We start from the raw sequence: 27,448 nt of genomic DNA, 5'->3' as shown, positions 1-27,448 counted from the left end.
CTCAGAGAGGCAGTAAACCAGCGAGGCTCTCACACAAGTGACATTGTAAGTATATTCCTTCAACTTTCAAGCCTTTACTGATGCCAAAACCCCCTAGGGACGTGTTTTGAGGCATAACATTGCTGAGCATCCCACTGGGCACAGACACATTTTCAGTGGGTGTTGTGGAGAAAAGAACCTGCCTTGGTAAAATGAATGTGTGCTATTAAAAACCCAAAGATAAGAAATAGGAGCTACTGAGATAGACCAGGCTGGTACAGGTTTTTGGTGACCATACTGGCTGATGGTGCTACTGCATCTAGTAGCAGACCAGTCAGCCTTGCAAACTCTATGAACAAATGACATCAGTGGCTCTTGCAGGTGGTTTTGTGCCTATGTGAGATGTAGCCAGCATATGCTGGGTGAAGGAAGAAGGGGCGAAGAAGAAATAGGAGAGACATTAACAGATGTGAACCTTCACTGTGTGCATCAAACTCCAGGTTCAGAGACTTAAGTCCAACTACCGCCCTTCCATGGGGGCCTATGGTTAAGCCTCCCTAGTTTTTAGTGGACACATAAGTAGTAAAATGAATTAGAAACGTGGACTGGTAATTACCATTCATAAATTTCACAGTTAACACAAGCCTGTGTGATGACATTCGGTGCCAGATGTCTGGGCTGGCACTGGACGAGGTTGCTCCAGGAACAGAAACAGCGTCACCACATCGGTATGGCACGGCACCCAAGAAAATGAGCAGCGCTCAGAGAAGCTGCTTAGTGCAGTGCTGCACTGTGCTGGTTATCTTCCTTCTGGCATCCTTGCTTATCTCTTTGCATGGTGCTGCATGGTGCCATGTAGCAATGACAGTGTGCTCTGAGGTAGTGTAAGGACGTAAGGTCTTGCTGGAAGTTGCCATTCCCAGAGCGGAACTGTAGAGAAAACAGCCCTCAATGCTGCCAGTGCAAAATCAATGGGGGACTTTAAACAATATTTGCTGTAGGATGCAGAGGGATTTGTTTCCTTTCATTAGACAACCCCCAAATCTTTATTTATTAAGCTTTTTTTTTTTCAGCACTGCTCTAACAGGTAGAGTAGGGATGCCCAGCTAGAGGCTTGCAGGCAGAATCTGGCCTGTAGGTTTGATATCGCCTCCCAGAAGAGTGTAGCCAAAGCCAACACAGTGTGTATCAAAGTAATCCTTTCCTTTTTCTCAGGGAAGATGTGTGGCTGGAGACGAAGCATGTGCTGCCCGGCTGTCTTTTCCCACTCAACCTCTTTCTCTTGTATGCCAAAGGCATTGCACTGTGTGCTGCACATGCCTGCCCTAGAAATTGAGGAAATACCAGGAAACTGATGAATAGGAAGGTGGAGATAGCAGTTATTTGAACTGGGTACTTCTGATCTCGTCAGCCTTTATCTATGGATGGTTTATCTAGACAATTAATTAGCCATGTCATGGGTGCAGAAATCCCAAAGCAGTCCCATGCATCCCTAATTCCAGTTTAGCAGGATTTATTAAGTCAGGCTTCGCAATATGAAAGTCAGCTATGCTACTTCTGAGGCCATTCAGCCACTTTCCAGTGCTGTCCGGGCTAATAAACACTGACAAGCTTATTCTGGTTCCATGCAGGGGCACAATGAACGTCTCTGTTCTCCACTCCTGGTATACTGGGATCCAGAGGGTTTGTTACGGTTTGGGCACTGCAATACTTTGCTTGAGGCTGAGGTTCACCACTACAGCAACTCCATCTTAAGGGCTCTTCCTACCAGATCAAGAGGTACCACAAAAACATAATGCAAAGTACTAATCAACTTTGCTAGCGAATAAGCACATTTTGCTACTACCGATTTGTTGGGTCGATTGCACCGGCTTATCTTTCCATCAGTTAGGTTTGTGGCTCAGTCATTGTCCGCCCTCTGGTTGCTTTCTTGGAAGCATAAAATTAACAATTTTTAAATAAGGTGCTTCCTGTGTTGGAAGAAGGGTTGCATGTCCACATTGTATCCATATCAAACATTTGTATCTGGGTCAGCTGGGAGGGATCAGATCTGGTGTTATCATTGTGGACCCATGGCCAGGCACAACAGGAGCTTGGAAGGGAGTGGAGGAGCAGGAGCTGGCTCCAGTTCCAGGCAGGCACCGTGGTCAGTGTCTCAGTGCTGCTCAGTCCCCTGGCCCTCCGCCTCACTCAGTCAGGGCTTTTACATTAGCTGGGGAAATTCCCACCTTGCAATCATCCTGTGGCACCCCTTGGGAAAACAAAACAAAACGAACCCAAAACTCTGACACCAAAGCATAATAAAAATAGCTGCTTCTGTATTATGTGGTAGTTCTCCCATAATTAAAACCCACTGCGCAGATGTTGGATTCCCCACAGAACAGTAACAGTCCTCAACAACGGAGAAGTGGTTGTGAAGGTGGGAAGAAGACTCCTGAGACATAAAGCTATTTGTATCAAAGAACGCTTTCCTCACGAATGAAAGCTTCTTGCTGGCTCAGAAATCCAATCCAAAAACTTCCAAAGCCTTTGACTGTTTTCTCTGCACATTCTCTGAAAGCGCATTGGACGAGGATGGCTTGCAGTCTTTCCATAGTTGCTGTAGCATGCATAAATTCTGCTTTATAATGACACAACAGGACTGGTCAGCATGCACGTGATTTTGGGACGTGGGTGGCAGGATCACCCAGCGTACATGCACTGTTTCTGTACAGGTGATAGCGTGCCGGGGTGATGGCAGCACTGGATTTTCTTTCTGCTGGCTTAAAATTTATTTCACATATGTTTTGCTTTCTGCTTTAACCAGATGATGATTTCATTGATTTGATTGCTATCTTATGAACCCCATATCATTGTATATTGCCATGACTGCCTACAATGAAACAGCTCTCCCACATGAGAAAGAAAATGCCAGATCAAATTGTATGCGTCCTGGTGACAGTGATATGTGTCTTATTGACAAATAGCAGAAGAGAATAAAACAGTGTCTGTAGGATAACAAATTTTAGAGTGACAAGGAGTATTTCCAAGGGTCAGACAACCATGTTTCAAAAGTGCCAGAGCTTGTCTTGATCAGTAGCCCTTATTATCATGACTTAAAATACAATTTTGGTCAAAGTTTCGCAGTGACAGATCCCTGGTCTATATATCTTGCCTAAGGAAAGGTAAAATCAGTTGAGATTAGACCTTGATATTATACTTGTGTGTGCAAACTAACAACTCGATTTTCTATATCTGAGAATTTTGGAAGTAATTAATTGTGCAGCTTTCTGCAACTTTTGATTCTTGTGTGGTTTTACACCAGATCTTTTTAGGCTCCAAAGAAGTAAATGTAGGTCTTCTAGCTGAACCTTCACACCACAAAACTCTCAGTCTAGTCAAATACCACTGATAATGATACCATTACATCCTTTCACCCACGAGGTGAGATTTCCTTTTGTTCTTCAGGGGCAGAGGTTTTTCTTCATCTGTCTATAGATCTGGAACAGTGGGTTTGTAGCAGCCCGTGATGATTTGCTCATCTCACTAAGCTAGGTTTCAGAAAGGTATCTTTTGCTTTCATGGCCAATTAGTATTTGTGTCTGTAGGAAAACTGGGATGACTGGAGCTAGCCCCAGAGCACCACACCCTCCTTTCAGCTTGTTAAGGCTTTTTCCTTATTAACCTATTCCTCCTGAAACAGGGGCACACCAGGAAGCAATCACAAGGTGAAGTGGGTTGATATTTTGGCAGATACCCCATTTACTTTGGAATAGCCCGGGGACTAGTACCTGCTCAAATTAGTGCAGGTAGGACTAAATTCTGTCTCTTGTTTAGTGTGGACTTTGGTACTGAAGTTGGAGGAGAACTGAAGGCACTCCCAGGAAAAGGGTTTTTTTTGCAGTAGCTCCATCATTTCCTTTGTCTGGCTGAAGTGAGCAAGGCTGACTGATGCAGTCAAGGGCCTTCACAGAACACAACCTTTTTTGGAAAAGCCCAATTTGTAGCTGTGAAGTACCCAGCTCACTCTCCAATAGCCCCAGCCACGCCATTGCCGTGGGGCAGGTGTGTGCCACAAGGCAGTGCCGAGATCTCTTGCACCCACTTTCTTCCACTGACTGAAGCAGGGATGCGAGGCTGTCTCCTCAGCTGCCTGCAGCATGGGAGTTGTTGCACAGTGCTGTGGATCCACAGAACCTGTCACCAGGAGGGATGAGCAGTCAGGATAACCAGTACAGAGACCTGCTCTCAAGGAGAAATCCTTGCTAGCACTTGTCCATCAACAAAGTGGCTCTGCTCCTATCAGACGTAATATCCTGCCTCCTCTTCCCAGTGCACTGCAGTCAGTGATGCTCGGGGGAGAGCAGAGAGCTTCAGTTCCTTCATCCTCTTGCAGGCTGGAGTTTCTGATCCACATTTTCCTCTTTCCTATTGCTGGCAGGCAGCACAGCTTTGTGTTTCTGAAGCTGTAAGGAAGGAGTTGATTCAGCAATAAGCATAGCCTGGGCTGATTTGGTTTTCCAGTGGCTGTAAGCAATGGGTATTACTCATGCTATACCTCCAGGATTATTTGAATCTGGTATAAATCTAATCTGCTGCTGAAAGCGGTGGTCTCATCCCGTCCTGTGGGCTCAGTCTTTCATTCCCACAGCCCTCCCTAGCGCTGTCACTAGCACTTATGTGGGTCTGTGGTGAGCTGGATCAAAGAGGGCATCCCTCTGCAAACTAAACTCTCTCACCCACTCCTTTGACCATGAAAAGCTCCATACTGATACAAGCAAGTGCAACCTCGGAAGTGCTTGGTCTGCCTCTGCCAGGAGGTTGCCTCTCGTAAAGGACTCAGGATACTAAAGGAGGAAATTAAAGTGGCAGGAAGGAACTTCTTGTTGCTTTCCAGCAGTCGTGGCATTTGTGTTATACTTGTTTTTAGACTCTCTCCAAATGCCAAAATGGGATAAGACAGATCAAAACTAACTTGGAATAACTCAAAACACTTGTGAATTCACAACACCTCTGAGTACAGGCAATGAAAGTTGCACCTGCTCAGTCCACGCTGCATCGTTTTGTTTCATGTAGTTCTTCAACATTCCCTGCTATTTGAGAAAACTATACTTAAAGTGCCAGGAAACCTGACTGAAAATATGTTCAATAAACTCCCCAGGGCAGTTTGTGAAAAAGGCAGTGTAGTTCAAGTAGCATCATACATGTTTAAAATTGCAACAGACACTTTGAAACCATGTGTTGTGTAATGATCAGAGTGCTAAATCATGTGTCAAAGCTGAGGGATCTGGTTTCTCTGAAAAGTGCTAATGTTTTTTGATGCTGAGTAGAAGCTGTGTTTAAAAGAAGATCAGAAAGCACAAGCCAGTTTATGAGAGCATTAGTGCTTCAGATGTGGTTTATCTACTTAGCAGCAAACCCAGCCTGCAGCAAACATATTTTGGACATACGAAACGAATCATCCTATCTGCACACAAACCTCACATAAGAGTTTGCCTTGGTAGTAAAAGTAAGCAGCAATTAAATTGCTGCGACAGCGAAGTTGGTAAAAAGTGATGTGTCAGAGAGAACATGTTGTTTAATGGTAGGTGCCCTTCTGTTGAAAATGAAGGCTTAATGCTGCTTCCTGGCCAAATCTGAAACGCATTAGTCATTTCAGTGATTTGAACTTCATCCAAGACTTTCTCAGAACTGTTCTTAATAATCTGTCTGCACCGTCTTGCACTTGGAGTTGGCCCAGTACATCCCTGCAAATCTGTTGCACCTGACATTCTTGGTGTCTGTAAGCCTGACCAGTGTTTTTGTCTGGTAGCTCACTAAGATCCCATCTATACTATGATGAGCTGGACCAATTGCTTACTATTTCCACGAAAAGAAAGCCCATTTTCTTTCTGAAAAATGGGAGCCACTAAAGCTCATCTAGGAACAGAAAGACAAGAAGAGCTGGAACAGTCACTAGCAGCTTTGGGACCAGAGGGATGTAAGCAGCTTTCAGTCAAGACAAACCCAAACTGGGATTCTTTGACCTCTGTAAGGACAAGAAGGAAGATCAGACTGGAGAGGACAACAGAGAAAAGCCAGCCACACAGCAACCCCGAGAGCGCTGTCTTTACTCTTACTGTGGGGCCATTAACTGGTCCAGCTTTTGCCTAGTACTGACAAATCACTTATCGGAACGTAAAATATTCCCTGAGCTAAAGTGAGATTTTTCACATAAACTTTAGTTGAGGGTAGAACCCACATTTTTTTTTGTTTGTTTCACTTTTGGTCCCTAGCAGATGTGACTCAGGACAGGCTCTAAGTAGAGGAACCACATTTTCACATATGTAAAAAGTGGTTTACAGTATTCAATGGAACTCAATGCAAGCATTTGTGATAGAAATCCAGGAATTCTTGTGGACGAAAGATCCAAGCATAGGTATATTGATCCATATGTTTGGTGGTTTTTTCACTTCACTTGAGTTTTCAGAGAAAATTTGGTTTGGAAGTCCAGTGTGTAACTTCAATCTACTTGCTGATCTGAGATAAATTTAAGCCCCAAGCCCTTGCAAAGTGCACAGATCCCACAGTAGCTTACCGTGAGCAGGGATCCTGCAACCTCACTTAGCATCCTGTTCCTATTAGCCCAAATTTCAATCCCTGCCTGCACAGTAGTGCAGGGCAATTTCCTTTGTGGCAGAAATTTCAAGGCAGTGTGTTGGAGAATGAAATCCTAGTGTTTTCTTGTAACACACAGATTTCCTCAGTCTTCAATGTACTCTGTCACCAAAGCTCGAAAGATGTCCATAAACACAGGGAGATAAACTACCAATGTCATACTCATTAGCTAAGTTCAGCTTTTCTAGTGCCACCTCAACCTCAAAATATTTTATCACTATAGGCTAATAGGAGATTATTAGCCCACGGTGTTTCTTTTCCCTCACAACATCCAGCTCAACAAACGAGATAGCAGCCCTGATATCTGATTTGGTTGAAAACGGCAGGAATTTTAGACATCTTCAACAGTATCATTAGCTTACCTTTCATTACAATCCCTGCAATTGTCAGCGTTAAAACTATTGTAAATCACAAACCTTTGGCCATTTAAAGGCCAGTTTATAGGGAGATGTTTAATAACAGCCCATTTCTGGCTTGATAGGGTCTTTCCAATTTGTGCATCCTTACCTTGGTTGGAGCATGTCCCTCACGCAACTTCTTAAAAGCTACCCCAGAAAGCATGGTGATACAGTCCTGGCACTCTGTTCCAATATTGATAATCAGCATGAGGAAATGCTGTAGTTATTAAAACCTGCTGTATCCACTTGTAAACTGTGTGATCTTCTTAACAAAGCCAAGCTGACTTCCTCACATGCCAGGTTGCTCTACTGTACACCTCACGTCATGAATTCTGCTCTGGGGCTACAAAATGAAAGCTGGATTGATGTCAACAGCTAGAACAGGTCTGTAGAGTCTGTGTCTTTCCATCTGTTAGAATAAAAATCTTAGACAGAAATATGGAGCATAACAAATACGAAGGAAATGTTTCTGAGTTGGTGGGCTGCGAGCACTTCAGGGTAGGCATCTGGAAAGGAACAGGGTCTCTCCTAACACATAATGAAAACAATTCAGAGTAGTGCCACTTCATACAGCGCTGTGAGTCACAGGATATGTCCTTATGAGTCCTAGCACCTCATACGAAAGGTGCGCACATCTGGATGCAGTAATGAGAGGATGGCTTTCTGCTGTAGCTGTTCACATCCACCCTCAGCTAATCCAGATGCCAGGGAGCACCTGAATTAAATTCACCAGGGGTGGCATATTCTGAAACACTCCCGCGAAGACATGAGACTCTTAAGATTTACTCCCCACACTTGAAAAAACCCATCACATGACCTCTGTTTAAGCAATAGGACTCACATGGTCCAAGTCAGTGTTTAGGATGAAGATCTGGATTCAGGGACCAAAACAAAGTCAGTAGCCAAAAGGCAGGCTGAAGGTCAGGGGAAGGGCTAGCAACAACAGGCTTCAGTTGTCAGCCAGCCCAGGAGCAACTGCAAGTTCTGGCCACTCTCTCCAGCCAGTAACCCGGGGTTACTTTAGCATGACCCAAAGCGGTTGCTTATTCAGTCATTCCTGCCAGGCCTCACTGACAGGGAGGTCTGGTCCAAACCTAGGACCCAGAAACAAGCACTTGGTTTTTATTTGAGAAAATAAACAGAGCTAGAGTTTCAAACTGTGGGTGTTAAACGCCCATGAAGAACTTGCATGGTACAGGTCATTCTCCCTCCTTGGCTTGAAATATTCCACATGAAAATCTGGCAGACTATATCTAAGCAACAAACACATTTGTCCCACTGTGGGATCTATTTTGAGACAATACTTAACCAAAGAAGGGCTCAGCCTGAGGAAAACATTTTTCCCAGTCACTAGTAACTTGCAGAAGCAATTTTCAAATATGCTCAATGTTGGACAAAGTCTACTATTAAAGTAAATGTCTAAATTCACAGGCATCCACATAAGCCAATTAATAGCAGACAGAAAACACTTACATAATTCCCTGTGTTGGAAACACCATAGGAAGACTAATATCCAATATTATAATATGAAGAAATAAAGAAAACGATCACCCTTTCAGCTTCTTGCATTTGTGTAATTCTCTTCTTGCAAGTGGTAATCCTGTCAAATGTCATGATGATTTTGTAATTTTGTTTTTTTAAAATGACAGGATACTTTAACGGCCGTTACTAATATCTCTTGGTATGCAAGGCATGACCATGATACAATGCAGGAAAACTTCACAATTCAGAAAGCAAAATGATTAAATGCAAGCCTCAAAAAATCTTTTCCACTTGCGTATAGATTTGTAGAATAGATTTTTTAGAAGAGACTTGCAGATTGTGGACAGTATTCGTATGTTCCACATGAGTGAAAATTGAGTGATAATATCAATTGCATCACAGTGCAATGTCTTTAGGAAGCTAAAGCAATTTGATTGACTTTAACTGGAATCATTCCAGATTTGTGTTACTATATCTGAGAACGGAACTCAATATTTATCTTTCCTTTAATCAGTGAAGTAGCTCCCGCTCTTATATGAAGCCTCACTGAAACTGATGAAGTATCTATTTGTCATGTATGGCACAACTGATTTATTAGGTTTAAACAAATTACAGATGCCACTGAGCTTTGTCACATGTTGCCTAAACCCAAGTTTTAGTAAAGATTTCAAAAATTCTTGCACTTCTGATCTGACATTTTGCCATGCTGACAAAACAAGTATCACAATATTTTTAAAAAATTGCATTTCATAAGAAATTGAAAAATACATTTGTTGCAATTCTAAATTAAAGCTAATAACAGAACAGGGAAAGTCACTTGTGGGTCCACACTATAAAGCAAGCTACTTTGAAGTTATCTCAACTTAAAAAAATAATAAAATTGCTTAACAAGGAAAGAAAAACTCCCAAATTCTCACATACATTTGTCTGCTTTCTTCTGTAAGATGCTTCTTAAAGAAGACACTGGGAAATCTACCTAAAGTTCCAATTTTTGCCTTTCTCTTTAATTTCATTTAATTTAATTTCATTTTATTATTATTCTATTATTTCATTTTTTCATTTTTCATCTTTCCTTTTCTCCTCTTTTTTGCTAAACTAGATCAAGAGGTTAAGCATATCCTAATTCATATGCGGAGACAGAAACAGAATCATATGTTAAGAACACAGTTTTTATTCTTTGGGTTTTCTGGCTCCTTTGCTGCGGAATATGACAAGTTTGTAGTGAACAAGGCAGGGGACTGCAGGGAAAGGACGATCTCACAGGAAAGGAAGCCAAGTCCTCTCCCAGACAACCTTGATTCCATCACAACACACTTTCTTGTATGTATATTCGCAAAAGTTATCCATATCATAATTCATTGCATACGAAGATGGCATATTAGCTTGTAAGCTATACATTCTTTGAGGCTTCTCATAAGTATGGAGTCCAAACACTAATATATAAAAGAGGGAAATCTAAGCCTTTCATAAATATCTTTCCATATTTTGTCTGAGTTTTTTGGGAAGTATAGTGAAATCTTATTTCTTGGAAGCTTTTTTCCATGTCTATAGTTTGGAAGTATTCAGAAAGCCACAGTCTAGCTGACAAATACACTATACATTTCCAATGTATTCTCTGCTGTTTGGCTACTACACCCGCCATAGCAGCTTTAATTCTGTTTAGTAGTGTGATCCTAATTCTCTCCAGCAAATATAATTCCAGTAAGTACAGGCAGGCTTTGCTGTCTTGTTTGGATGATTTTCTAGGAAATCTGTAAGGTACTGTACTATTGATAGCCATGGAAAAACTCTTACTTTTTCATTTATGCGTCAGTACTTTTTTCAGCATCCAAATATAAACATGGGATTTATTTATACTTTGTGTTAATGCAAGTTAATTTATTAGTCTCTATTATCTTGACTTATTTACATAAACCATCATTCTTCAGCTCTTCCTTCTTGCTAGAAACCAGTCTGTTATATGGCAAAAAGCTTCCCTAGCACTTCTGCTTTCTGTTACATGCAAGAGATCATTTTCATTGTTTTCTTGCTGATTTTTTCTGGTCAAAAATATTTCTTCTGTCTCATGCTATTTTTCTGTTAGCATCTCAAAGATCCTCTCTCAGAATATTCAGTCTGTAAGCATTTGTGGGGAAGAGCTATTTGCTTCTGTGAATTTTTTCTTTCCTGTTTTAAACAGAAGCGACTAATTGCGTATTCTTAGAATATGTATAGAGCTGATGCCAAGAAATTTTCCCAGAGCAGGGAATTTTTGCTTGTTTGGCCAGACTTGTAGCACATCCAAATTGATACAGATTAATTCAAGACAATGACTTATTACTATTTTATATGCGGATAATCTAATGCATTTTAGTTTAATTACTTCACAACGTGTAGAAAGTTGATGTGTATGTATCATTTTGATCAATTCATATGCCTCGTGTTAAATACCTAAGGAAAAGGGATCCAGGAATAAATTTAGAGGTGTCAAAAGCTGTAGCTTTACAGTTATTTACCTTGGGAAATGTAGATGGAAGACTGGTTGCCATACAAGATTCTTTTCTGCACAGCAGTGTTTCTTCTACCTCACCATCAACAGGTATCTGCTTTGCTTTATGGTTGCTAAATTCAGTCCTTATCTAAGGATATTTTAGGAGCCCTTGATGTCTGAAAAAAAGAGGCAATAATAGTAATTTATATAAAATGGAAAACTAAAGACAAACAGCCCCCAACCCTTTGATAGAAATATTATTAATGATATTCATATAATGTTATTCATACTGCTGTGCACATGTTTCTGATCAAAACTGTTTTTTCTCATCATTTTGCACATCAGATGAAAAAAAAGGCACATTAAATTGGCATTTGTAGGACAGAACAATTGTCGCCAGAATTTTCTGTAGTTAGCTTTACTCTTTTCATACATCCTTGTCCAGTTTGTCAGTAAAGCAAGAAACCTCAATAAACTTGAACACAACTTTGCAATCTGTCTCTTGTGGGCTGCACCAGCATACTGACTTGTATGCTTCTTTTAAGGAGCATGGCTTTGCTAAAAGCAGTTATAACCCCAAGGGAACATTCAGGGTAGTCAAGGAAGAGAATTAAAAAGGAAAGAACCTGGAAAAGTGTCTTGCAAAGAATCAAGGTCAAGAGCCACTAGTATTTTGTACGAATGAAACTATGCAGATATTATCCAAATCACCATAGTGAGTAAGCCATTGACTCTGCCATGCAGATGATGTGGAAAGGACTCCCACTAAATGATGATTCCTGGATAAAGCCAACTGCAAGCACAACCATGTGCTGATGGGTTGAGCTGTGGCAACCTGTCACCCTTGTTATGCATATATTTTTTGTTACCTTTAATTACATACTAGGATGACTCAGAACACCTAAGTTTTTTGATTTGATTTAGGCATTTGCTGCTTCTTGGGAGCTGAGATTGACCATTTGTCTAAGACTACCCAGGTGACACGGGAGGAAGCAGAAACCTGGGCACAGATGAGGAAACACGGGCCTGTCTCCCTGTCAGGGCTGATGCTGGTCCATGCAACAGCTGCGTCATTCCAGAACTGGAAGCTTGAGCATTTCCAGCGCCAGAGAATGCACTGGAAATGCTCCAGTGCCTGCTGCCATTGTGAAAAGGGAAACGCTATGAGAACGATATGTGTCCTAAGAAAATAAGAAAGCCCAGAAAGCCTGAGTGATTGATGCTCTGAGTGATCCTGGGATCCATAGGCTGGACATTGCTTTGCCTTCCTCACCCAAAGGTGAGAAAATGCCTACACAAATCAGATCTGTGCAAGGCAGTGTCGTTAGCCATTCCCTCTCATGACAACTGGAAGAAGTAAGAGTCCTTCTCACCCTTTTCAGACAACATGCCGTGGCTGACAGCATTCAAGAAGCAAGAGCAGCATTGAATAACCTCCTGCTCCTGAGAACGTTTTCCCTCTCCTTTCCATCATCATGGGAGAGGCACTAAACCACAGAGATGCACTCACACTGGTTCCTTCTTACTGTGTTCATGAATATTTCATTCCTAAAATGAAAAGTTAAACTGCTGCAGCTAAAGGGAAATTATATGTTGCATTCCCCTCAGTATTTCCCAAAAATGAAAGAATTGCAGGAACATGGGAGATGTGGTGTGAGCCTTTTTCAGCCAGGGAAAGAAACCAAACCCAGAAGGACACCTGTGCTGCAGTGGTGCTGAGGAAGTAGTCTAGCATGGAGAAAGAAGGAGCATTTAAAGTATTCTCCTGCTTTGCACATTTCATAGTATTTGCAGTGGGCATGTCTGTGTGGAACAAACTGGCTTCTCCAAATTCCCTGCAGATCTCCCTTATTCTCTTTGTAGCTATAGACTTTTGGAGCCTGGGAGCTTCACTTCAGACTGTCAATTGTGAGTAGCAGGAATTGTCAGCATAAAAAGTGCTGATAGGCAGCCTACAAACCATATAGACTTGGGAGCCAATCTTCAATCTCATTAAAGTTTAGTTACCCATCTGTAAGATAACTGTTTTTTAACTCTCAGACTGATTGGTGGAAACATGTCTTATTAAAGACAATGAGAAACAGAAAGGCAGCCTTATACTTACACAAATACTTATATTTGTACAGAATTCTTTTCAAATGGAATTGTGCTTGCAGTACTAGGAAGATAACAATAGCTTTTATGGCAGCTGGAAATTTCTCAAATTGCACTTAGGACTTTTAGAATTAGCAAAAGTTCTCCTTAGACGCTACAGATAAAAGCCTGGCTCCTGGAATTCAGTGGGAGTTTCATCATCAGTTTCAGTGGAGTCTGGATTTCAACACACAAGTATGAAGTCATAGAAATTAGAGACAGAAAAAGCTGCTTAATCATTCAGACCAGACTCAAAGCTTTTTGCTTTTTTTTTTTAAATTTTATTTTTATTTTTTTCCCCAAGGACTTCTTTGGCATCTGAGAACATCTTGCAGACTCTTTTATTCTGAGATGCTCCTTTCTTTCCTTCCTAAACATCTTAGACCCCTTATTTCGCTGGGGACCTGAGGAGCAGGGCCAGCAGCTTGGAGGTCCTGATGGTCCTGACTAATGTGTCCATCCCCCTTCTCCCTTCCATACATCACCAGCCCCAAAACTCCCTCGTGCTCCCACAAGGATGGGAAATAGCTTCTGTGTCCAAACTTCACCTGTAGGATGCTTTCCTGCTGTAATGTAGACATGAAAATCCCCGCCAACTGAATAACCCACAGCAGCCCCCAGAAGCCCAGCTTTGGCCCCTATGACTTTAATCTATCCTGTTTGGCATCATACCCTAAAATGGAGCTTCTCCATCCTTTGTGGGCTTTACACACCTGATTTTTCACATGGTCTAAAAAAACCTCTGTTAAGGCATACCCTAGCCTTAAACAACTAAGGTCCAAAAGCAAGGTGGTCTCCAACTGGGAGGAAAACAACGCCTACTCATAAAATATTGAAAGCTTGGCAGATTTGGTCTGCATGATTTAAATCAATAGCTTCAGTCAGACAGCTTTCCTAAAAGGGGAGGATAAGTCAGAGAGTGAGCGAGCATGAGAGTCAAGACGTCTCTATTCATATCTTGGTAACTGTGGAAAGCAGTAGTCTAATGGAGCTTCACAGGAGATCTTGTGAAGAGAGTTGAGCAGGTACACTAGTAGGGTTAAAGAAGAGCAAAAAAGTGGGTAAAGTGTCAGATATCTAAAGTTATTAAAGTAGCTATAGCAGCAGATTACCTGTAGAGATATTTTCAGAAGTGTCAGGGGACCTCACATCTTTTGATCACAAACAGGTTCGGGAATCTGTGAGAATGCTACGTGTCTGTCTGCTTCATAATGCCTTTGACGGTCAGGCTTGAAGACACCGAAGAAAAAGTCTGCAAGTAATGAGCTGCTTCTCTTTTATGCCTGTTGAGAGTTCACTGTTAGAAAGCTCTAGGAAACTTTTTTTTCCTTATACTTATTCTGTTTGTTCTTATTTCTACTTCATTATTTCTAGCTATATGTCAGCACAGTCTTCTTGACCCCTGGTGATATATCACAAAATCTTCATAAGGTGCTGAAACACAAAATAGATGCAGGAGGGATGGTGAAAGGGGGCTTCTAGGAGTGGGTGCAAGCATAAGGAGGTGGCAGTGGCTCCTACAGGGCCCCATGGCTGCACTACACCGCGGATGGGATGCTGGTACCCTCTGGTCTCCTTCTACCCACATTTAGAGATTGGGTCATCCCAGCAGTCTGCAGGTAAGCTCAGTCTTACTGAGAGTCAACTGATGTAGATAAAGCTGGGCAACCCCAGCACATCAAGAAAATTTCTTTTTCTTTCTTGGTATTTTTGATGCTGAAGAACATGAAGGAGGGCTTTTGTCACAGCTTAACCAGGCTGTATTAATGTGTTAGCATTTCTACTCTTTCCTCATAGGTTATCACTCTCGCTTTCAGTTTTTAAACTTGGTTGTGTTTCGTTAGCCCTGTGGGTTAGTACGCAAGGTGTGTGCAATATCTACAATGCAGATGTCTACACAGGGGCTAGTTCCCTAGCTTCTCTTTACTGTCAATGTAGAAAAAAAAAAAAAAAAAGAAAAGAAAAAGGCATTTTTAGGCTGTGGTTAACAGATCTACTTTACAAATCTACTTCTGGAAGAGATGAGCAGTGCCTTACAGGAGCCTCTTCCTCTAGCTGTCTGAAAGAAGAGCTTAGACGACCAGCTCAGATGTACACATTTACACTGCTGAGACACACATGAAGATGAAGCTGAACTAGGTACCTGTGAAGACATGTATATATCTAGGTGACATTTTCATTTGGATGTGCTGAAATCAAGTCTTACAAACCTGAAATAAGCTAAAAGCTAGAAATGGATTTATGACTTCTAGACATTGAAATGTGAAAATTTGACCTTTCAAGTTTGCAGTGAAGAAATGTATTAATCTGTGGTGGCTTGAACCTGGCTGGAGGCCAGGTGCCCCCCAAAGCTGCTCTATCACTCCTCAGCTCGACAGGGGAGAGAAAATATAACGAAAGGTTCATGGGTCAAGGTAAGGACAGGGAGAGATCACTCACCAATTACTGTCACAGGCAAAACAGACTCAACTTGGGGAAATTTAATTTATTGCCAATCAAATCAGAGTAGGATAATGAAAAATAAAAACTGAATCTTAAAAAAAACCCTTTCCTTCACCCCCTTTCCTTCTTCCTGGGCTTAACTTCACTCCTGAATTCTCTTCCTCCTCCCCACAGCAGCACAGGGGGAAGGGGGATGGGGGTTGTGGTCAGTTCATCACATGTTGTCTCTGCTGCTCCTTCATCCTCAGGGGGAGGACTCCTCACACTCTGCCCCAGCTCCAGCATGGGGTCCCTCCCACAGGAGACAGTCCTCCACCAACTTTTCCAACCTCAGTCCTTCCCACGGACTGCAGTTTTTCAGGAACTGCTCCAGTGTGGGTCGCTTCCATGTGGTGCAGACCTTCAGGAACAGACTGCTCCAGCGTGGGTCCCCCATGGGGTCCCAGATCCTGCCAGCAAACCTGCTCCAGCGTGAACTCCTCTCTCCATGGGGCCACAGGTCCTGCCAGGAGCCTGCTCCAGTGCTGGCTTCCCACGGGGTCACAGCCTCCTTTGGGCATCCACCTGCTCCGGCGTGGGGTCCTCAATGGGCTACAGGTGGATATCTGCTCCACCATGGACCTCCATGGGCTGCAGGGGAATCTCTGCTCCATCACTTGGAGCATCTCCTCCTCCTCCTCCTCCACTGACCTTGGTGTTTGCAGAGTCGTTCCTCTCACATATTCTCACTCCTCTCTCTTCTGGATGCTTCTGATGTTGCACAGTTTTTTGGGTTTCCCCCTCTTCTTAACTATGTTATCTCAGAGGCGCCACCACCGTTGCGGATGGGCTCAGCCTTGGCGAGCAGCAGGTCCATCTTGGAGCCGGCTGGCATCAGCTCTGTTGGATACGGGGGAAGCTTCTAGCAGCTTCTCACAGAAGCTACTCTTGTGCTTTCCTGCTGCTAAAATCTTGCCACACAAACCCAATACATCATCCTTTCACCATATTCTAGTTCCTCTGAGACAAAATCCTGTAGTTTTATCCCTATAGGGCTACATCCTATATCTACAGACCAAGACCTAAGGATGTGGTGATCTGGACAACAGTAAAATCTTAGATAGGGTCTAGAAGATGCAAAGTATATGTTTGTCATGTCCATCAAACCCTGGAATTAGACTGATCTGTAGATCTGTGTTTTATCCATTGCCATATGGGAGGGGTATATTGTACAAAGTATAGATGAAGATACAGGTCTAGGTAGAGAAGAAAAGTACATGGTAAGAGCACTTTGCATTGGAGAAGGAATGCATTAGTGAATATATCGCTTGCTCTTTATGGTAGATATGTGCATTACATTTCTCATGCACTTACCTAAGGGCCCGAACTGCAGCCCAGTGTAAATCATTTCCCAGTTTTCCTCTCTTCTTATCAACAGTTGTGTCCTCTGGAGCTTTATAGTTTAATGTGTGATTGTTGGAGAGGCAGATCACATTCACCAAAGTTTCCTGGATGTGAAAAAATAGCATAGCATTTAATTTTTAAAACTACTTGTCAAGAACTACATAGCAAATCACACATGATCTCTCCCTTTTTCAATTAAAAAGCCTACCTTTAAGAAATGTGGCAATAAGCAGAGGCACATGGGCTGTTTGGCAGCCTGCCTGAAAATCCCTGCAGCCAATGAATAATGATTACACTACAGAGCATCTGCCATCCAGAAATAGACTGTACTGTCTCTTGAACCTGCTATTGTGTCTTTGTACACAACATAGTGGAGGTGAACATATTCTTTCTTCTGGATGCAGTGAGGAGCCAGATGTTAATTTAAATTAGAAATGTGATTAAATAAGGCCCAATAATACATAACGTTAGTAAAATATTAAAATATATAATCCATTCTGCTTCAGATTTTTCCATATGAATGTTAAATATCTTGTTGTTTGTAAGGTAGAACAGTTCTAACAGAAAGTTGTTTTCCAGTAGTCTCCTATTAAAAATTTCAACACTGATCGAGATAAATGGCTGACATCCCACAACAAATGTTTCAGACAAGTTACTGAACACAGAGAGCTCTCAGACCACGTCAAGCCATTGCAAGCACTCCTTCTCCACCCACAGCAGGAAAAGTATTTTCATTCTCATCAGGGACTTAGCTGATTAATCAAAAGCCAATCCTACCTTTCTTTACAGGCAGAGGCATCCAGACAAAGTGCTGAAGGGTCATGAGGAACAAAAATGCCTCCAGAAGACTGGGTGGAAAGAACAAGCCATAAATAGCTGGAACAGGTATGAATTGGAACGAATGAAGAAAAGATCTGCTTTCCTGCTTTTTTTTTTTTTTTTGAAGCCATGGTGCATTTCTATTAGAAATTAATAGATACTCAGGATTTTGATATTGGTACTACTCTTCTATCAAAGCAGATTAATTTGCATTGCCTAACATTAAAGGTACATGACTATCAGACAGTGGCACTTCTTTTTCTCCTCTACGTTTCAGTGACTTGAGTAGAACCCACAGGGACCTCCTTTGACTACTGATCAAGGAAAATAATAATTATTTTCAATTCCTAGGACTTCCAAAAGAATATGTTGTTATCAACTGAATGGGAATTTAGGAAGTTTATGTATGGACGGACTATTCCAATCTATGCCTGGGTTTGGCAACCAAGTAGAATTTAAAAAGCAGAAGATTGCATGCCAGGAACTTGTCAGTACTGGAGTAGCCTTAATAGGAATGCCAGCTCAACTCTCCCATATGCTTCTGAATGGTTATATTTAAGAACTTGTGAGTTTAGGATATAAAACTGAACATAACACATATAAAAATCAATGACTAAACTATGAAAAGGTTTCAGAAATTTTGACTTGGTGGATTCAGCTTTTGTCCAGAAATCCTGAAGACAAAAAAATTAATACGTATTCTGAGCAAGACTTCATTTTTGTTTGCTTTCAGATGCCTTAGAAAGTATGTTAATTTTAGTCAGGTTATCACGGCTTGAGAAGACGTACAAAGGTGAAAAGGATGATCTCTGCTGTGCTGTGATACTGATTAGGATGTGAATCTGCAATTTGTTATGCATTAGCTACATCTTATTTGTCATTGGCTGCACGAAGGTCAGAATATATAAAATTATGCATAGCTGTAGACATTGGCTGGATCAAAGTCACACACAAAGTAACCAGACAGCTCTGGAATCATGGATCCAAAACCTTACTTGGGTATTCTATATTATCTTCTTTTTCTTCTCTTTTATATAAAAAAAGGTTCATCTGATCTTTCAGGCCTGGACGTCTAGACCTCAAGAAATTATTGGGATTTTGTAAGTCTATAAAGAGAGATACATATTTCTTTATTCGTTATAAATATCAAAGAAAGTGAAATGATAGCAGTAATTTTAATACACAAAGTTAAATTTATCCTCTAACATATAAGCTACTGTTAAAGTGAAAGGGCATTTAAAATGTTAAAACTGTGTATAGTTTTCTGATTCTTTTCCTTATGAGGAAAGTTACTTATTGCAATTGTTTCCTCTGAACATCATTCTCTTATTATATATCAACCTTGGTTCAAGCATCTTGATACTATTGTCACACGTCAAACCAAACATTACTTGGCAACAGGCAAGGGCAAACAGATAGGCTTACAGTTTGCTTTTATAATTAGCTACTGTGTGTCAGTGTGAAAGCTAGGAAAAAGTCTTAGGATACGTGGCCAAGGTACATGATCATGAAGTGCCAGGCAAGGCTACCTGCTAGGCTCATTTGCAGCGATGACTGTCATGAGCAAATAGGTATGCTGCAGTGTGTAATCTCAGGCAGGACAAGGACAGTTTCAACATTTAAAATGTCTCATTACTGAAACTGCATATAGAAATTTAAGTGGAGATGGACCATGGCAGGTCATCACAGAAACCTGGAGTCATCCCACCCAATTTCAGGTCCTTGGCAATGGTGCTTAAGTTATGGGCAGAGACTTGCTAAATTTCTTTTTCTGTCAGTGGAGAGAGGATCACTGCCAGAGGCAGATGTCTAAAGTTAGGGGGGGGTAAGTGAAAGCACAACTGTTTCCAGCCGTAGGGAAGGTGGCACGTATTGACTTGACATCTTTCCACATATATTCCTATAGAAGGGTAGTTTACATGAAGCGTAACTGAGCTGTGGCTGCTGCAATTCAGACTCCCCCCCCTCCCCCTCATAATGAGTAGATGCTACCCATGGTGGGAAAACTTTGGAGTTTATGAGTTACATGAGGACCATCTCCTTGAAGTACTTGCCTTTGTAGATTGAAAATCATACTAGAGAGTTCTTCATAAATTAAGACATGGTAAAAGGAACTGTCTGGATATAAAGGAGACATGACAGTACTGGGTGGAGACATGGTGGGAGCAAGTAAGCTGATCAGTGGCATGGCTGTTACCCTGGGAAACACCACTCAGGGTGCTGGTGCAAGAGGAACTTTAGGACCTCCTTAGGTCCCCACCAGCCCTCCCAGGAAATTCACCACTAAATAATGCATTTGCTCAAGTTGTATGAAGCTACATTACAGTTTTTAATTATGTCGCATTCTGTTTGATAGGGGGATGTGCTGTGGTGGGCTACTTGACTATGTCATCTTCTTATGACTTGCAATAACTTAGGAAGTAATGGAAACACATTTAGACTGTGTATGTGGAGATGAGTTTGTGTGTATGTGTGTGTATATATATATATATATGCAAAATCTGTTTTCTGGGCTTGATAATTGCTGTGGGTTGAAACTGCATGTTAAATGCAACTGTTCTTATCTGACAGAAGTTTTGTACTGCATTGAGCTATGTGATCGGTAGATACAACAGGACATGCAGGAAAACAAGGACCACATTGCTCATTTTCACTTCTGGAAAAATAAGTATGTTAGTTTTGTATTTTGGATACGCTTCAGCAAAGCGATTATGGAGATGTTTCACTCTGAACATATACCTCAAAAATATTTAAATACTTTTCTTTGTCAAGGTCTTGTTTATCTTTATGCTTTTGTTCTTTACTGTGAATACATCCGGTCAACATTTTCCTGATGACAGAATGCTCTCTGTGTAATGTGTGCATTTGTTTTCTTGAAAATGTAATGAATTTGAGACACTTTCAGCAAAACAAAGAAGTGTTCTGCAAATTCTCTTCATTCTTGACAGCTCTGCCCCAAGGACAGGACCATTGGGTCCCCAGCCTTGGGCAATCGTTTCTTTCTGAGTGAACAGTGAACCATCAGAACCTCCTGTTAGCGCTCAGGAAAAGTGCTGTTTTCTCTGAATAGTTGCAGGATAGAGGAAGACATGATTTAGTCTTAGCCATTATTTGGGCCAGTATAGACCAAACAAGAAAAGAAATCTTGCCCCTTTCCCCTGTCATATTTTCCTACAACATGGTAAATCTGTTTCCTTATCTGCTTTTTTTTTTTTTTTTTTTTTTTTTGGAATAACTCCAGACCAACAGCTTAAAGTTTCAGAACATTCACTCAGTCATTTTGATCCACAGCATGATGGAGATAAGGGAGTAGGTGTTTAAATACTTTAGTGATAACAGGAGGGGTGCACGGCATCCAGATCTATTTCACTGAGCACAACAGAAAGCAGAACATTTTCCTGGAGCCCAGAAAAGATCTATAAATACTGTGCTATTATGTGTCAAAATAGACACCTCTGTGTTGCAAGTTGATTCAGGTTACTTGGCTATTTCTCTAACCAGACACTCATTGCTCCCTATCTTTTGTTTCTCTGATCCAAAGCAGCCGTAAGTTGCAAGCATGGATTTGTCACAGAGGTGAGAGGAGAGAGCTTTAGTTCCCCTGAGCCATCAGCGAGGGCGATGCGTGCTCCTGCATTACGTGAGGCAGTTGTGACCACATTGCTGTGCAGCCTCTCCAGCCAGATCAGGGCTTCAGCTACTGCTGCTCTCCGTCCTTAGTACATCCCTGTCTTAAAAGCATTGCCCCTCCAAGAGCCTCACTCCAGCTGTCTCTGTGGGTAAGATTCAGCTAATAAAATAAAGACAACTGCTGGCTAGTTTCTGTACACTTTTTTATCCCTCCTTGATGAAAGGATTTGGGCAATTTTAAAGTGTGTCATAAAATTCTGTTGTAAACATACTTTTTCTCTCCCAAATGGCTATAAAGGGAAGCAAGAATGGGCAGTTCAGGAGCTGATATCTACTATAGTCAAATGACTTTAGAGTTTCATGACCCTAATATTTATGGCAGCATAAAATGTCCTGGAAATGGGGGTCCTAATAGTGTGATGTGAACTGGTTGAATTTAGAATACTGAAAATTTTGCCTCAAAAATCTGGGGGTCAGTTGCTGTGAAGAAATGTACCTCTTCAGAAGTTAGTATAGTCCCTATTTCTGTAGTACAGAGCCACCACAGACATCAATGTTTCTATCCTTAATGTGTGTTAGAGGGAAAAATGACATAATTCCTATTTATGCTTGAAGAACGAAGGATATGAGCAGATGTACTTTTACTTAACTACCCAGAGTAGTTTATCGGTCCGCTGCCCTGTTACCACAATCCCAGCAGAGCTTATTGCCACCTCCCTTGCTGGGATGACATGACCATCCGTATAAGCTCCCTTAGTTTGTCTCAGAGCCTGCTCAGCTCTGCTAACTTAGACCTTCTTTGCAGCTTTCAAACCATACTCACAAAGTGCTGCAAAGGCAAGTCTGTCTATCCTCTGAGGCAGCAGCAGGGGCTCTCTTAAAATAGAGAGGCCAGATGGGTTTAGCTCACATAATGCCAGGAGGTGGACAGTGTGGTGGGAGGGAAGGACAACACTCTCCATTCTCCCCCTGTCTCTGCCCATGTCTGTAAAGATGGAGGGATTCTCCCCAGGATATGCAAATGGGCTATTTAGAGTCTGGGAGTCAGGTCTAGGTGTATCTAGCTTTAGGTTGATGGCTTCAAATCTGGACCCCTCAAGCAAAAATGAAGGAAAAGAAAGAAGATGATTTGTGGAGAAATTAATCAATAAAAATACTTTGTTGGATCTGAAACCGGGTAACATTCCCTAATAAAATCTCAGCAAGAAAAGAGTATTAAAAGAGTATTTTATAGATTGTCTAGAAAAAGATTTAGTCCAGAATATAGGTTGAATGCAGACTCTGCAGTGCTTGGGGTACTTCACTGTATTCATGACATATGGGATGATGCAACAGAAATGTGGCAAAGTAAATGGGACTTTTACAAGGTAAGATGCTTCCTTGTATCTTTCTTTGAACAGAACCGGTCCATAATGCCTCCTTCAATGCATAGCAGTCATGGGCTATTCCGAATTGACCAGGTTTACTTATTTATGGTATTGAATGTCCTTTTCAATAGCTTTTGCAAAGATTAATAAAAGCATCAAAACTCAATGTTGCATAAAATGGCAAATAGATGCAGTAGAAGGGGAAAACTAAAAAAAAAAAAAAAAAACCCAAAAAAACCAAACCCTCAAAAACCCCCAACAAAACAAGACAAAACAAAACCAAACAATTTACATCAATGTTGAGTAAAGTAATTGAAATTCTTAAGAACAGATGTTACTTAAAATTCACAAGCACAGATCAGCATTTTGGAGAGTAAGGAAGGTTACCATTTAAAGATTGTGTTGGCATTCAGGAGCCAAGCAACAGCAAGCAGAAGAGATGCTATATTAGGATTTGGTGAAGCTATATGCCTGGATTCATAGATGGCAATTCCTATATACTCATTAAATGTTCTTTTAAAAGTTACAGGCTGTATAGGACATCCAGAGTAATATTCTGTGGTCATAGGCAAACAGCACAACTAGTTTGCTGGCATTTCAGATTTTCTGCATCTTGTTTTAAATTCTTTAGATTCACTGTACTATATAAAAATGTGATAGTTTGCATATAGGGAGTTGTGGTTTTGTTCAGATCTGTGGTTTTTGCATCCTGGAAGTCTTGTTTGGAGAGCAAATCTGGTCATTCCAAATTGATTACACAAAAGCTATAGAGTAGGTTATAATTTCCATGGTGTGTGTAATATGTGGTGTAGCTGATTGGGTGCTCAGAAATTGTGGTAGACCCTCCAGCTTGCTAACTTCCTAACTCAGCAGATCACAAGCCTTTAGATATATATATGTCCCATAACAAGGATGGTGATGTTATTACTGTAGGTCTAATTAGATCTCCTTTAATGTTGCTTTCACTCAAAAATCTTGGAGATGCATTTCATCTGGATTTGGTTCTTTTCCAGATTTGTTAAAAAAAAAAAAAAGAAAAGAAAAAAAAGGTATTTATTTTGTACCTCTGCCACCATTTAAAAAATATCACTAAATACTTGTAGGAGATTGCAGACTGAAGGGAATTAAAATAAAACCTCCCCAGGAAAAGGAAACTTACACCAAGTTACCAAAAAAAACCAACCCCAAAACCCAAAAACCCAACCCTCTGCATGAGTAATTGGATCTCAAAATGTAATGAAATGTTGGCTGAATGTTGTGCTGCATACTGAATACTCCCTTTAACAAGCTGAAATGTGAAAACAGTGGAAACATGGGTCAGGGTTTCTGCTCAGAAATGATAGTGCAAGAACAAGGAGCTGCATTAGAAATAGCTTTCCCATTCATAAATATCTTTATCTTTAAGTATGGTTTTAAAGAGACCTTTTTTCATCAACAGCTAGAATCAGAAAGGAACAAAAGCATCAAATAAAAACCTACCAGGGCTTAAGGGAACTGACAGATCCCATTATGAGAATGACATTTTTCCTCCTTAGACGTGTTGTCACTTGACAGAAATTAAGAAAAGAGCGAGGAAATAGAAAATGTAATTTATACTCCAGCAATAAATTTGAGTTGGAGAATTTTTAATGGAAATATCAGCTCTCACTAAAATAAAATAAAATATTGGGTAAGTTTGTTTGCAGTCACTAGACCTATTAATAACACAGATTCAGGTTGTCACCACTCAAAAAAAAAAAAAGTCAAAGACGGGATATTTCATGAATGCATTTGCAAGAGATCTCCCTCTCCCTTCCTTCTCTCCAGCTCTGGAGTTTCCCGCACGGTGTGGGACAAGAAGGGATCAGGCAGAAAGTGAAGCTGAACGAGATTGCTGTGGCCCAGGCCTTCCAAGGTATCAGCAGGAAAGCCACTGAAAGCTTAACACAGCGCAAATGTTACTTGACTAACCCTGACACAACACTGGGATGCTGAAAGACAGACAAGGCTTTTAAGTCTCAATTCTGTAAGTGAGGAGCAAAAGCATGAAGAGCAGCTGCAGGAGAGAAGGAGGACTGTCCTGTGCATTCTGCACACCTGTCTCAGCTTACAAAGTACCACACCAGTCCTATGGGACTTGACTGTCTTCTCTATAAGGAAGAATTTCGGTATCTTCTGCTGATGCCTGGAGATAGGAACAGATACAAACATAGGAAAGAACAGCTACTTGAGGTCCAGATGTGCTTTGTAAGGTCCTAAACTTCACTTAGGTCTCAAACTTCACTGTATTAATAGTATGTTATTTAAAACTTGAACTGTATTTTCAAAATGGGGGCAAACACCAAGTTGAAGGAATTTGAGTTTCTCCTCCTTGTCTATCCCTATGACAAGTTGAGTGATATTCCATTCTATGACTCTATATAATTGCAAAAATCCCAGGAAGAGGAATCTTACCAGGCCATTTCCTTAAGTGTGGTAGACTAACATCTGCCCACTAAAGCGAGTGGATCTCCTCTGAATTTTAGTGGCTGGCTATGTGGCACCCATGCTTCTTTTCCACAAGGAAGCAAAGTAAGTGAACCTGTTCCTGCACAATGAAAGCCTCATTTCTTTATCAGAAATTGCCTTTGGGGTGACAATTTTCAATTTAAATTTCCTACAACCAGGAAAGGTCAGATCTGTAAGTGTTATAAGACACCCAGGGCTCAGTTCTGCTGAACATAGGAAAGTATTAGCCCCCCACCCTCACCCTCTGTCCTTATCATAAAGATATTCAAATTGTTGCTCCAGAAATGTATGATTCTCTTGGAGGTCCTATTTATGTCTGCCAGTCCAGTGTGGCAGATACCCCCTCTTAGATATTGTAAAGTCTCTGGAGTGACACTAAATATCTGTGTATGAGCAACTGAATCAAACCTATTATGGTATTTGTCACAGGATTTTAGAAAATGTTTTGTTACTTGTCTCCCACTGACAGTCACTGGAGGTGCATTTGAATCATTAGCATCATTAGCAACCTAAACAACTGGCCTGAAGTACTCTAATCTGTCACCGTGCAGCTATTGGATATCTTGCATAGTAGTTGGTGCATGTCTACTAGATACTTTGCAAGACACCAGGAAAGGCATAGGAGTGTATCTATGGGCAGGATAAAATACAGGACTTTAAAATCATCACACAGTTGACTGTGTTTAGAAGATTTTTTTATTGCTATATAAAAACATTATAAATATTCATTAATATTATCAACCTGTAATCACAGAAATATAGAATAATATATAAACATGCCTGTATTTCAAGTAAAAAATATTATGTATCTGAAAGTTGTAAATATATTTCAACAATATATTTGAAACAAAATCCATATTTTCTTTGTTTTTCATCTGTTTACATTGGCATTTATCATCTTTTTCACATAATTAATAGAAAACTATCTTAATTTTGTCTGGTTCTAGAATAGTAATCTGGGTTCATTGTCCAAGTTCTAGTCCAATATCACGTATTCTCCATCACATAGTTCATAAACCTATTTTTCAAAAGGTGATAGTGACACAAGCAAAAAAAAATAAAGCACAGCACCAAGCAGCAGATCAAACAGCACAGGAATTTTTCACATCCTGATTTTTCCTCCCAGTCTAACTGTGGATTGCAGTCTTATTCCTTGCCTGTCTATATTTGATAAATCAAAGAGAGAGAAAAAATAAATTCCCAGGGCACCATCACTTAGTGGCAGTAGCTCTACTTAGTGGCATTGAACAGAGCAACAAGGTTTCCACAGTCCCTCCCCTATCCCTTTTCCCCTTGAATTTCTCTCCATTCAGTAGCAGGAAGAGATCATCCTTTGTTGGTGCAGTAGGAAATCCTTCAGCAGGAACAAAATGATGACCTGTTAAGACTTCTTGAGGAGCTGTGGCACTCATGATCGAGAACCAAGGGGTCCATCCAGCTGCCATGTCTTTTCCTCTTGTGTGTGCTCCACAGATCTGTGGGCTTTTGTGGTATCACGCACTGCTTCTGTGCTCCATCAGGCAGCTGCAGCCTTTCTCCCTGGGTACTGAGGCTGTGGCACTGCAAAGTTTCTTCCCCACCATTTCTCATTGATGCAAGTTTCCCTTGCATAGGATGGGATGATGCCTTGAAGGTATAGGCATCCTTTGACAAGCTGAATGAAGAAAGTGTATTCCTTGGTGCAGCACCAGCTTTCTGCCTCCCTGTCCTGTTCTGCCTAGCTCAGTCCCAGGGGTGTCAAGCATCTGGGGAGCAGAGGCCAGGCTTCGCCCCACCCTGGAAATGCATAAGAATAGCTGTAGATACAAGGGAATAAATAACATTCCACAAAAATATAGTAGCATCCCTTCATGGCAGACGAGAAGCTCAACATGAGCTGGCAATGTGCGCTTGCAGCCCAGAAAGCCAACCGTGTCCTGGGCTGCATCCAAAGAGGTGTGACCAGCAGGTCGAGGGAGGTGATCCTGCCCCTCTACTCCGCTCTTCTGAGACCCCACCTGGAGTACTGTGTCCAGCTCTGGGGGTCACAGTACAAGAAAGACAGGGAGCTGTTGGTGAGAGTCCAGAGGAGGGCCACGAAGCTGATCAGAGGGCTGGAGCACCTCTCCTGTGAAGACAAGCTGAGAGAGTTGGGTTGTTCAGCCTGCAGAAGAGAAGGCCTTATAGCAGCCTTCCAGTACCTGAAGGGGGGCTACAGGAAATCTGGAGAGGGACTGTTTACA

General features: G+C 41.3%; 1 long non-coding RNA gene across 1 annotated transcript; it reads left to right on the top strand.

Annotated features, from left to right (window-relative positions):
- Positions 1-1,650: 1,650 nt before the first annotated feature.
- LOC142600991 (uncharacterized) lies at positions 1,651-26,001 on the top strand. Its single transcript, XR_012834530.1, has 3 exons — positions 1,651-1,758; positions 17,713-17,808; positions 24,546-26,001. It is a non-coding gene; the product is annotated as an uncharacterized LOC142600991 (long non-coding RNA).
- Positions 26,002-27,448: the final 1,447 nt, after the last annotated feature.

This window comes from Balearica regulorum, chromosome 3 (genome assembly GCF_011004875.1).
Source record: "Balearica regulorum gibbericeps isolate bBalReg1 chromosome 3, bBalReg1.pri, whole genome shotgun sequence".
Lineage (NCBI taxonomy): Eukaryota > Metazoa > Chordata > Aves > Gruiformes > Gruidae > Balearica > Balearica regulorum.
The sequence above is the reverse complement of the archived record's forward strand: the minus strand, read 5'-3'. Positions and strand labels throughout refer to the sequence as shown.